The sequence below is a fragment of the Ranitomeya variabilis genome, chromosome 4 (assembly GCF_051348905.1).
Source record: "Ranitomeya variabilis isolate aRanVar5 chromosome 4, aRanVar5.hap1, whole genome shotgun sequence".
Taxonomy (NCBI): domain Eukaryota; kingdom Metazoa; phylum Chordata; class Amphibia; order Anura; family Dendrobatidae; genus Ranitomeya; species Ranitomeya variabilis.
Window position 1 is genome coordinate 660,763,639 of NC_135235.1, and position 13,008 is coordinate 660,776,646.

The 13,008-nt window shown below is 46.8% G+C and overlaps 1 protein-coding gene across 1 annotated transcript in view; it reads left to right on the forward strand.

Moving 5' to 3' along the window:
* The first annotated feature begins 486 nt into the window (after window positions 1-486).
* LOC143767514 (uncharacterized) overlaps window positions 487-13,008 on the forward strand; it is a 54,282-nt gene continuing 41,760 nt past the window's right edge. Inside the window, exon 1 of the mRNA XM_077255913.1 lies at window positions 487-641. The gene's annotated coding sequence lies outside the window, so the exon portion shown is untranslated. The remainder of the gene's footprint in view (window positions 642-13,008) is intronic.

Below are 13,008 nucleotides of genomic sequence, written 5' to 3' on the forward strand. Positions count from 1 at the left end.
CTCCCAAAACCCAACCACAAGCATGTGGCCCTCAAACCCCACCACAGGGGTCCCCCCAATAGCCAGCAGCAGGTCGCCTCCACTAAAAGGGGTCCACCCTGTAAGCAGCATGTCACCCCCAAACCCCACCACAGGGGCCCATCAATGGCCATCAGCAGGTCACCCCTCCACAAGCAGGTCGCCCCCACTAAAAGGGGTCCCCCGCAAGCAGGTCGCCCCCAAATCCCACCACAGGGGTCCCCCACAATAGCCAGCAGCAGCGGAGCCCCCCAAAATCCCACCACAGGGGTCCCCCACACAGACAAGCAGGTCGACCACCACAGGGCCTCCCCCCAATAGCGATCAGCAAGTAGCATTTTTCACCCTGAAACCACTGACCTCCATGGCGTCCACAAGCTGTCATGCTGCTTTCCTTTGCCGCCTTGGAACTTGAAGTGACTCAGAACACGCCCCCTCCCGATAGGACACGCCCCCGGAAATGACGTCACACCTGGAAGGAGCAGCCCATACAGTTAGTTACAGTCTAGCATTTACCGTGCAGTTACAGCACTGCTGAGGAAGCTGCCTTCTACCCCACACACCATGTGTAAAAACCTTCGTGCAGAAGTGTGAGTAGCTGCAGGCAATCAAGGAGGCTTCTGGTAAGGTGTCTCTTTGCTTCTTAGTTGTTTGGGGGATGCATGGTTGAAACTCAGCTCGAGGGGAGCTATTGGGGTACATATCTGTGGGGCAGGTAGAAATAGGAGTGGAATTTTCTATGTGTCTCATTCTGTGTGATTAAATGCAGTCTCAAGTCCACAATTCAGTGTATTTCTGTGTATGTTTGTGTGCGTGGTGACGTGTGTGTGCGAACTGTGTATATGCTCAACTGTGTACGAGGTGATATGTGTAGGGGGTGACCTGTGTGTACATAGTGACATGAGTGTGTATGTGGTGATGTGGGTGTAAATGTGTACGTGGTGACCTGAGTGTGTATGAGTGTGTATGTGGTGAACTTTGTGTGTATGAGTGTGTATGTTGTGACCTGTGTGTGTGTGTATGTTGAGACATGAGTGTGTACGTTGTGACCTGTGTGTGTATGAGTGGTTACGTGGTGACCTGTGTGTGTATGAGTGTGTACGTTGTGACCTGTGTGTGTATGAGTGGTTACGTGGTGACCTGTGTGTGTATGAGTGTGTACGTGGTGACCTGTGTGTGTATGAGTGTGTACGTGGTGACCTGTGTGTGTATGAGTGTGTACAGGGTGACCTGTGTGTGTATGAATGTGTACGCGGTGACTTGTGTGTGTGTGTGTGTGTGTGTATGAGTGTGTACATGGTGACGTGTGTATGTGGTTATGTGGGTGTGTGTACGTGACCTGTGTGTTTTATGTTTTGACGTGTGTATATGTGGTGACATGAGTGTGTACGTGGTGACCTGTGTGTGTATGAGTGTGTACGTGGTGACCTGTGTGTGTATGAGTGTGTACAGGGTGACCTGTGTGTATTAGTGTGTACATAGTGACCTGTGTGTGTATGTGGTGACGTGTGTATCAGTATGTATATGTGGTGACATGAGTGGGTACATGGTGACCTGTGTATGTATGAGTGTGTACATGGTGACCAGTGTGTGTATGAGTGTGTACGTGGTGACTTGTGTGTGCATGAGTGTATACGTGGTGACATGAGTGTGTATGTGGTGAACTTTGTGTGTATGAATGTGTACATGGTGACCTGTGTGTGAGTGGTGAAATGTGTGTATGAGTGTGTACGTGGAGACCTGTGTGTGTATGAGTGTACGCGGTGACTTGTGTGTGTGTGTGTGTGTGTGTGTGTGTGTGTGTGTGTGTGTGTGTGTGTGTGTACGTGGTGACCTGTGTGTATGAGTGTGTGTATGAGTGTCTACGCGGTGACCTGTGTGTGTATGAATGTGTACGCGGTGACGTGTGTGTGTGTATTAGTGTGTACGCGGTGACCTGTGTGTGTATGAGTGTGTACGTGGTGACGTGTGTGTATGAGTGTGTACGTGGTGACCTAATATGCAAATTGCCTCTTCTGAGAAAAAGAGGACTTAACTCTATAGCGCCACCTGTTGGAAGTAGCGATCCTACAAGTCACAATCAACCCTTTAACGAGTCGTGCAATATGACTTAGGATAAAAGCCAAATCAGTATCTCAATTCGCAGACACGGTGTTTCGGGCTGTTGGCCCTCGTCAGTGCGAAGCATGAGAACTGATTTGGCTAGGTGACCTGTGTGTATGAGTGTGTACATGGTGACCTGTGTGTGTATGAGTGTGTACGCGGTGACCTGTGTGTGTATGAATGTGTACGCGGTGACTTGTGTGTGTGTGTGTGTGTGTGTGTGTGTATGAGTGTGTACATGGTGACGTGTGTATGTGGTTATGTGGGTGTGTGTACGTGACCTGTGTGTTTTATGTTTTGACGTGTGTATATGTGGTGACATGAGTGTGTACGTGGTGACCTGTGTGTGTGTATGAGTGTGTACGTGGTGACCTGTGTGTGTGTATGAGTGTGTACGTGGTGACCTGTGTGTGTGTATGAGTGTGTACGTGGTGACCTGTGTGTGTGTATGAGTGTGTACGTGGTGACCTGTGTGTGTGTATGAGTGTGTACGTGGTGACCTGTGTGTGTGTGTGTATGAGTGTGTACGTGGTGACCTGTGTGTGTGTATGTGGTGACCTGTGTGTGTATGAGTGTACACGTGGTGACCTGTGTGTGTATAAGTGTACGCGGTGACCTGTGTGTGTATGAGTGTGTATTTGGTGACCTGTGTGTATGAGTGTGTACATGGTGACCTGTGTGTGTGTGTACGTGGTGACCTGTGTGTGTGTGTACGTGGTGACCTGTGTGTGTATGTTGTGACGTGAGTGTGTACGTGGTGACCTGTGTGTGTGTATGTTGTGACATGAGTGTGCACGTGGAGACCTGTGTGTATGAGTGTGTATGTTGTGACATGAGTGTGTACGTGGTGACCTGTGTATGAGTGTGTACGTGGTGACGTGTACGTGGTGACCTGTGTGTATGAGTGTGTACGTGGTGACCTGTGTGTGTATGAGTGTGTACGTGGTGACCTGTGTGTGTGTGTGTATGTTGTGACATGAGTGTGTACGCGGTGACCTGTGTGTGTATGAGTGTGTACGTGGTGACCTGTGTGTGTATGAGTGTGTACGTGGTGACCTGTGTGTGTGTGTGTATGTTGTGACATGAGTGTGTATGTGGTGACCTGTGTGTGTATGAGTGTACGCGGTGACTTGTGTGTGTGTGTACGTGGTGACCTGTGTGTATGAGTGTGTACATGGTGACCTGTGTGTGTATGAGTGTACGCGGTGACCTGTGTGTGTATGAATGTGTACGCGGTGACTTGTGTGTGTGTGTATTAGTGTGTACGCGGTGACCTGTGTGTGTATGAGTGTGTACGTGGTGACCTGTGTGTATGAGTGTGTACATGGTGACCTGTGTGTGTATGAGTGTGTACGCGGTGACCTGTGTGTGTATGAATGTGTACGCGGTGACTTGTGTGTGTGTGTGTGTATGAGTGTGTACATGGTGACGTGTGTATGTGGTTATGTGGGTGTGTGTACGTGGTGACCTGTGTGTTTTATGTTTTGACGTGTGTGTATATGTGGTGACATGAGTGTGTACGTGGTGACCTGTGTGTGTACGTGGTGACCTGTGTGTGTGTGTGTATGAGTGTGTACGTTGTGACCTGTGTGTGTGTATGAGTGTGTACGTGGTGACCTGTGTGTGTATGAGTGTACACGTGGTGACCTGTGTGTGTATAAGTGTGTACGCGGTGACCTGTGTGTGTATGAGTGTGTATTTGGTGACCTGTGTGTGCGCGGTGACCTGTGTGTATGAGTGTGTACATGGTGACCTGTGTGTGTGTGTACGTGGTGACCTGTGTGTGTATGTTGTGACGTGAGTGTGTACGTGGTGACCTGTGTGTGTGTATGTTGTGACATGAGTGTGCACGTGGAGACCTGTGTGTATGAGTGTGTATGTTGTGACATGAGTGTGTACGTGGTGACCTGTGTATGAGTGTGTACGTGGTGACGTGTACGTGGTGACCTGTGTGTATGAGTGTGTACGTGGTGACCTGTGTGTGTATGAGTGTGTATGTTGTGACATGAGTGTGTACGCGGTGACCTGTGTGTGTATGAGTGTGTACGCGGTGACCTGTGTGTGTATGAGTGTGTACGTGGTGACCTGTGTGTGTATGAGTGTGTACGTGGTGACCTGTGTGTGTGTGTGTGTGTATGTTGTGACATGAGTGTGTATGTGGTGACCTGTGTGTGTATGAGTGTGTATGTTGTGACATGAGTGTGTACGCGGTGACCTGTGTGTGTATGAGTGTGTACGCGGTGACCTGTGTGTGTATGAGTGTGTACGCGGTGACCTGTGTGTGTATGAGTGTGTACGTGGTGACCTGTGTGTGTATGAGTGTGTACGTGGTGACCTGTGTGTGTATGAGTGTGTACGTGGTGACCTGTGTGTACGTGGTGACCTGTGTGTGTATGAGTGTGTACGTGGTGACCTGTGTGTGCATGAGTGTTGCACATCTCTGTTAATGCGCAGTAAGCTGGGTGTATGCACACCAGATTTATCAACGCACTTTGTGTTCACAGTGAAGCAGCGGTGACACAGGACTCTGTCAGCCATTAGCGCCAACTTTGAAAATCTGGCGTTTGGCTGTGTCCTACATCACTGCTGCCTCCCTGGGCATGTGCAGGGTGACAATGAAGCTGCGGTGCATGCATACAGCTTCACTGCGTATGTGGAGGGTGGTGATAGAAGCTGTGGTGTGTCACTGGTGTCACTCACTGCTACTATCTCCACCCCCTTACGACCTCGTTTCACAGTTAGAAGGTGTGATGGCATAGAAGAACATCTCCCACAGACTCTGTCACCATGGTTACAAGACATCTTCAGAGGCTCCTCTTAAAGGAACCTGTCAACAGAAAAAATACTATCAACCTGCAGATATGGGGTTAATCTTCAGGTTAAGGGTATGTGTCCACGGTCAGGATTTTATGCAGGTAAAATCCTGACCAAAACTGCACCTGAGGTCACTGGCAGGTCACCTGCGGTGTGCCTGCGTGTTTTGCTCATTGTAGCAACATGCTGCGTTTTGAAAAAACGCACCGCATGTGCGTTTTCGTGGCAAAAACGCATGTGTTTTTTAACGCATAGTGGAGTCGGGATTTCATGAAATCCCCTCCACTATGCTGTAACATCTGGACGCTGCGTTTTTGACGCTGCGGAAAAACGAAGCATCAAAAACGCAGCGTTTCCTGAACGTGGAAACATACCCTAATACTATTCCTAACCTGCCTGGCGCCTGCACTTAGCCAAATGCTTCAGGGAGAAAATTAATTTTATTCTCCATGTAGCGTTTGTGTTTTAGTCACAGAGACGGCGCGGACACAGGTTCAGTCACCGCTCTGAGTCTACAGAGTGGCGGCTGTTTTCGCACCCTGGCATTGACTGATGCTCTGCATTGGGGAGGGCTGTCAGTCAGGGCCGGGTGCGCAGTTACAGCCATCACTCTGTATACTCAGAGTGGTGACTGAACCTGCGCCGGCACTTCTCCCACCCCGTGACTGAAACCCGAACGCTGGAGGGGAAAAAAAAAAATTTCTCCCACACAGCGTTCGGCTAAGGCTACTTTCACACATCAGGTTTTTGCTTTCAGGCACAATCCGTCAACTGTTGAAAAAAACGGATCCGTCACAAATTGGATCTGTTGCAAATTGTGAAAAACTGATGCAACAGATCTGCTTTTTTTCTCTGGATCCTACTAGGTGATCCGGGATCCCAAGCCATCCGTCGCAATCCATCGCTAATACAAGTCTATGAGAAAAAAAACGGATCTGGTGGCAATTTTTGCCGGATCCGTTTTTTTCAAGATTTGCCGGATTGTACCTGACGGCAAAAAAACTTATGTGTGAAAGTAGCCTAAGTGCGGGCACTGGGCAGGTTAGTCACACTAACGCCGTTAGGGCGTTAGGACCCACTACGAGGTTTGCCGTGAAGTGGCAGTGGGCTTCATACAGTCTGATCAGAATGTTAAACTGAAAACCTCATGTTCAGTATATAATTTTTTGCCTAGCGGCTTTAGATCAACGTATGATTTTGGGATGTGCGGTTCATGCTCTTTTTTTTCTTTTTGCACAAAGCATGTTCTTGTCTCTTTCTTGGACCAGCACTCCTCCCATTTGGCAGAGGTGATTTTAATTAGCAGGAGACTGCAAAGTAAGGGGTCTAGCCCATCTTGGCTCTCACTGAAGAGCTGGAGGAAGGTGAGTTTAAATGCTCCTTTCATTTTGGTGCTGGTGCTGTGTGGCGGCCATTGTTGCTGTGGCTTTGTGCTGGTGGGGCGGCGTGGTCTGGAGTCATGGGGGCTCAGTCTCGCAGCATGGGTGCTGTGGGGCAACAGGCCGTCCGCTCTGCTGGTGCATGGCCGCTGCGGCGGTGGTCGCCGCACGGCTCCGCTCCGTTAGGGCGTTAGGACCCACTACGAGGTTTGCCGTGAAGTGGCAGTGGGCTTCATACAGTCTGATCAGAATGTTAAACTGAAAACCTCATGTTCGGTATATAAATTTTTGCCTAGCGGCTTTAGATCAACGTATGATTTTGGGATGTGCGGTTCATGCTCTTTTTTTTTTTTTTTTTTTTTGCACACTATTAATATGCAGATAATTCCCATAGCTGTAGGTTAAGAGTGTTTTTCTGCAGTCAGGCTATTTTTGCACAGTCAGTAATTCCTGCCCTTTGGACGCAGCGGGGACCCCACTCCACCCAAAGCGCCGCCCCCTGTTATATGCACGCTGATTCCGGATATGTTCATTGAAGACATGCGGAATCACCTCATCGTATTCATAGACTGTGTTATCTTGCGGAGACTGAGCGTCTATAAAGATGCGCCGCATGTCAGGTTATTCAGGGCCGCCGGATGCAGCCCTGCACGCATAGTGGAGATGGGATTTCAGAAAATCCCCTCCACTATGTTGTAACATCTGGACACTGCGGATTGGACGCTGCTGCTGTACGCAGCGTCCAATCCGCAGCGAAAACTGAAGAAATCCGGACAGTGGAAACATACCCTTAGAGATTAGATAGGTAGAGAGTAGTGATGAGCGAGCATGCTCGGGTGGCCTCGGAGTATCTTGGGCGTGCTTGTAGATTATGTTTGTGTCCACGTAGTGCATTTTTTGCGGCTGCTAGACAGCCTGAATACATGTGGGGATTCCCTAACAAACAGGCAACCCCTGCATGTGTTCAGGTTGTCTAACGGCCGCAAATCATGCAGCTACGGGGACACAAACATAATCAAAGGGCACGCCCAAGATACTCAGAGACCACCCGAGCATGCTCGCTCATCACAAGTGGGGAGAAGTGTAGGGTGTTGTGTAATAAAGCTCATTACAAAGCAGTTAGGGTGTAAGGATAGAAATTTACAAAGGACATTATAGGTACCGGACCATCCCTCTAATGTTGGCAGTGCAGCTGTAAGATTCATTAAGAGGCGCACTTAATGAATTAGGCACATCTTATCACTGGTGTGTGCCTTGCCAAAAGTGTACATTTCTGGCTTAAGTTAGGCCACTAAAGTGTTGTAACTTTTGCAGAATTTGGCTGACGGGCTTTGGCATACGACTTGCCTCCCATGTTCTTCCTACTTTGGTGTATCTGGCTAAGGGCTCATACTCACCTGCGAGAAACTCGGATAAGTCTCGCATGTTAATACCCGGCGCTGCTGCCGGCACTCAGGAGCGGAGCATACGGCTGCATGTATTCCTATGCGGCCGCACGCTCCGATCTGAGTGCTGGCAGCAGTGCCGGGTATTAACATGAAAGACTCATCCGAGTTTCTCGCAGGTGAGTATGAGCCCTAACACTGGTTGAAAATGGCAAAAGCCACAACGTTTTTTTAATAAGTTCGAGATGTGCACACATTTTTTGATTGTATTATGCCAGAATTCTAGAAAAAATACTTTGATGAATTGTGGCCTTTGTGACTTAGCGGATTCAGTTCACAAAACTAAAGTGTCTTAGGCATTTGTCATGTCTGTATATCAATCTTACATTATGTGGCTGTGCACACTGGAGTGTTCGTGCGAGGCATGTGATTATAGACATAACAGGTTTAGGCTGGCATCTCAGGTAGCATTTGTTGTGTGGAACACTTTACTGTACGGCTGCTAAGAAGTAGAGTTGAGTGAATATGTTCGGAATCGGTCACCAAATCTGAATTTGCCATATTCGTGCCATACTGGCAGGGCCGGCTCCAGGTTTTCATGGGCCCTGGGCGAAAGAGTCCCAGTGGGCCCCTTTAACACATACCACAATTCATAATGCACCGATACGGCAGAGAAATAAAGGTATAGTACAATGCTAAAGATTTCATTTACTTCTTACATTACATGAGTGATATCTATTGTACATTCTACATTAGCTCAGAAACCGGACAGTATAGTCCTCTATACAGAATAATGAGCCCCATATATTGCCCCATACAGTAAAATGGCCCCATATAGTGCTCCATACAGTAAAATTGGCACCACATAGTCCTCTATACAGAATAATGAGCCCCATGTAATGCTCCATACAGTATAATGGGCACCACAGAGTGCTCCATACAGAATGAGCCGCATATATTGCTCCATACGGAATTGACCCCATATAATGCTCCATACAGTATAGTGAGCCACATATAATTCTCCATACAGTATAAGATGGGCCCCATCTATTGCTCCATATATAATGGGCCTCATATAATGCTCCATACAGTATATGATCGGCCCCATACAGTATACTGAGTCCCATATATTGCTCCATACAGAATGGGCCCATATAATACTCCTTACAGAATGGGTCCCATATAATGCTCCAAAAATAACACTGGGGAACAATTTGAAAAAAAATTTCTGTTGAGTTAGGTTTTTGAGCTGATTTATACTAAAATTGGCATGCTGATTCCAAAAATGTAGTCAGTTTTTTTTCTAGCACGTCAAGTTTTTCCTCCACAACTTACCTGCCAGAGAAGCACAATTGCACTGATATCTGTAATAAGACTTGTTATCTGATTACAATTTGACTCATATAGAGCTACGTGGCAACTTGTAAGAGTAGTCACTAGGGTTGAGTGACTTTTATTTTTATAGGATCGGGTCGGGTTTCACGAAACCCGACTTTCTCAAAAGTCGGGTCGAGCGAAATCGGCCGATCCTATAAAAAAGTCGGGGTCGGCCGAAACACGAAACCCAATGCAGTGCAATGGGATACTATGGTTCCCAGGGTCTGAAGGAGAGGAAACTCTCCTTCAGGCCCTGGGATCCATATTAATGTGTAAAATAAAGAATTAAAATAAAAAATATTGATATACTCACCCGTGCGGAGGCCCCTGGACATCACCGCTGGTAACCAGCAGCCTTCTTTGCTTAAAATGAGCGCGTTCAGGGCCTTCCATGACGTCACGGCTTCTGATTGGTCGTGTGCCGCTCATGTGACCGCCACGCGACCAATCACAAGCCGTGACGTAATTCTCAGGTCCTAAATTCCTAATTCTAGGAATTTAGGACCTGAGAATTACGTCACGGCTTGTGATTGGTCGCGTTGCGGTCACATGGGCGGCCGCGACCAATCACAAGCCGTGACGTCATCTAAGGCCCTGAACGCGCTCATTATTAGGAAGGAAGGCTGCCGGAAAGAAGCCGAGGGTGAGTATAATCCTATTAGGTATATAGTCACCCTCGGACGCGCCCTGCTTCTTTCCGGCAGCCTTCCTTCTTAAGAATGAGCGCGTGAAGGGCCTTAGATGACGTCACGTCTTGTGATTAGTCGCGGCCGCCCATGTGACTGCTCAGGCGACCAATCACAAGCCGTGACGTAATTCTCTGGTCCTAAATTCCTAGAATGAGGAATTTAGGACCTGAGAAATACGTCTCGGCTTGTGATTGGTCGCGTGGTGGTCACATGAGCGGCACGCGACCAATCAGAAGCCGTGACGTCATGGAAGGCCGTAAACGTGCTCATTTTAAGCAAAGAAGGCTGCCGGTTACCAGCGGCGATGTCCAGGGGCCTCCGGAGAGGTGAGTATATCAATATTTTTTATTTTAATTCTTTATTTTACACTTAAATGTGGATTCCGATACCGATTTCCGATATCGCAAACATATCGGAACTCAGTATCGGAATTCCGATACCAGATTCAGAAGAACGCCGACCTCATGGCCGACCCCACACAGGGGTCGGGTCGGGTTTCATGAAACCCGAGTTTGCCAAAAGTCGGCGACCTCTGAAAATGGCCAACCCGTTTCGCTCAACCCTAGTAGTCACAACTGAGACAGTGTGGTGAGAGGTGTGTGCAGCTCCCAATACATCATAATTATCAATATCTTTACACAAAAAATTTATCATAGTAGGAATAAATAGGATTTGTGATAGCTTTTCTCTTTACATTGGGCGCTTAGTTGTAATTTATCTTTTATGATTTTTTTCTTTGTTAGTTTTCAAAGCTTGTAACTTTCCATCTCAGTGTTTTATTTACATATGTACATATTTCCTTTGTTTCAGATCATGTCTGCTCCTTCTTCCTCTCGTCGTAAATGCCTAAACAACCCTGACTCCTTCTGCTATATTTGTGGTGTTTTCACCATTCCAGTTCAAAGGGCAAACATCAGTGCATTTGCCAAACAAGCATATTTTGCATATTTTAAAGTAAAACTCGGTGATCAAGATAAGCCATGGGCCCCTCACATAGTGTGCAAGCAGTGTGTCGAGAGTTTACGGATGTGGACCAAAGGAACACGTGAAAAGTTGGCATTTGGTATCCCCATGGTGTGGAGAGAGCAAAAAGGTCATTCCACAGACTGTTACTTCTGTTTAGTGAAAACATCAGGATTTAACAGGAAAAATAAAAGTAAAATAGAATATCCAAATCTACCGTCAGCTATCAGACCAATGCCTCATTCAGCTGAAATTCCAGTGCCAGTTTTCGAACAGCTACCATCTCTTGAAGTTCTGAGTGATGTTGACGAACACAGTGACAGCAATGATGCAGAATTTGAAATTCACAAGGATTCAGTTCGTAAGGGATTTGATCAGCACGAGTTAAATGATTTAGCACGTGAATTGGGCTTATCAAAAAAAGCTTCAGAATTACTAGCATCAAGGCTGAATGAGAAACAGTTACTTGAACAAGGAGCGAAGGTATCATACTTTCGTACTAGAGAAAGTACATTTTTGCAGTACTTTCGGTGTGACAGCGGTTTTGTGTTTTGCCATAATATTCCTGGTTTACTACAAGAATTAGGGCTTTCAATGTACAATCCAAATGAATGGCGACTGTTTATTGATAGCTCAAAGCGGAGTCTTAAGTGTGTCCTCCTACACAATGGCAATTTATTTGGTGCAGTCCCTATTGGGCATTCTGTCTCTCTTCGTGAAGAACATGGAGATGTAAAGAGAGTTATTGAGTTATTGAAGTATGACACACACAATTGGATCATCTGTGTTGACCTTAAAATGGTTTGCTTCCTTCTTGGTCAGCAACGTGGGTACACAAAGTATCCCTGCTTTCTCTGTATGTGGGATAGCAGAGCTCGAGAAAAGCATTGGGTTGAGTCGAATTGGCCTCCAAGATCTGGTCTTAAACCTGGAGATCCTAACATTCTACATCAGCCACTTGTTGACAGGAAGAATATACTATTCCCACCTCTGCACATAAAACTAGGTCTCATGAAGCAATTTGTAAAAGCATTGCCAACTGACGGCGACTGTTTTAAGTACATCATGTTGGCACTTCCTGGACTGTCCATTGAAAAAATCAAGGCTGGTGTGTTTGATGGTCCACAAATTCGACAGCTCATCAAAGATGAACATTTCACCGGGACTATGTCAGATCTTGAGAAGAATGCTTGGATATCATTCAAAGACGTCGTCAAGAACTTTCTTGTAAATACACGTGCAAGTAATTACAAAGAAATTGTTCAGAAACTATTGGAGAGCTACAAAGCGCTTGGTTGCAACATGAGTATTAAACTACATTTTCTGCATTGCCATCTTGCCAACTTTCCAGAAAATCTTGGTGCTGTTAGCGATGAGCAAGGTGAACGATTTCACCAAGATTTGAAGGTTATGGAAGACCGTTACCAGGGTAGATGGGATGTACATATGATGGCTGACTATTGCTGGAGCATCAAACGTGATTGTCCTCAAGTTAAACACTCCAGAAAAAAGCTATAAATGTACATTTTTACCTTAAATACTTGTGTATATATATACACTCACTGGCCACTTTATTAGGTACACCTGTCCAACTTCTTGTTAACACTTAATTTCTAATCAGCCAATCACATGGCGGCAACTCAGTGCATTTAGGCATGTAGACATGGTCAAGACAATCTCCTGCAGTTCAAACCGAGCATCAGTATGGGGAAGAAAGGTGATTTGAGTGCCTTTGAACGTGGCATGGTTGTTGGTGCCAGAAGGGCTGGTCTGAGTATTTCAGAAACTGCTGATCTACTGGGATTTTCGCGCACAACCATCTCTAGGGTTTACAGAGAATGGTCCGAAAAAGAAAAAAAATCCAGTGAGCGGCAGTTCTGTGGGCGGAAATGCCTTGTTGATGCCAGAGGTCAGAGGAGAATGGGCAGACTAGTTCGAGCTGATAGAAAGGCAACAGTGACTCAAATCGCCACCCGTTACAACCAAGGTAGGCCTAAGAGCATCTCTGAACGCACAGTGCGTCGAACTTTGAGGCAGATGGGCTACAGCAGCAGAAGACCACACCGGGTACCACTCCTTTCAGCTAAGAACAGGAAACTGAGGCTACAATTTGTACAAGCTCATCGAAATTGGACAGTAGAAGATTGGAAAAACGTTGCTTGGTCTGATGAGTCTCGATTTCTGCTGCGACATTCGGATGGTAGGGTCAGAATTTGGCGTAAACAACATGAAAGCATGGATCCATCCTGCCTTGTATGGAGCATCTTTGGGATGTGCAGC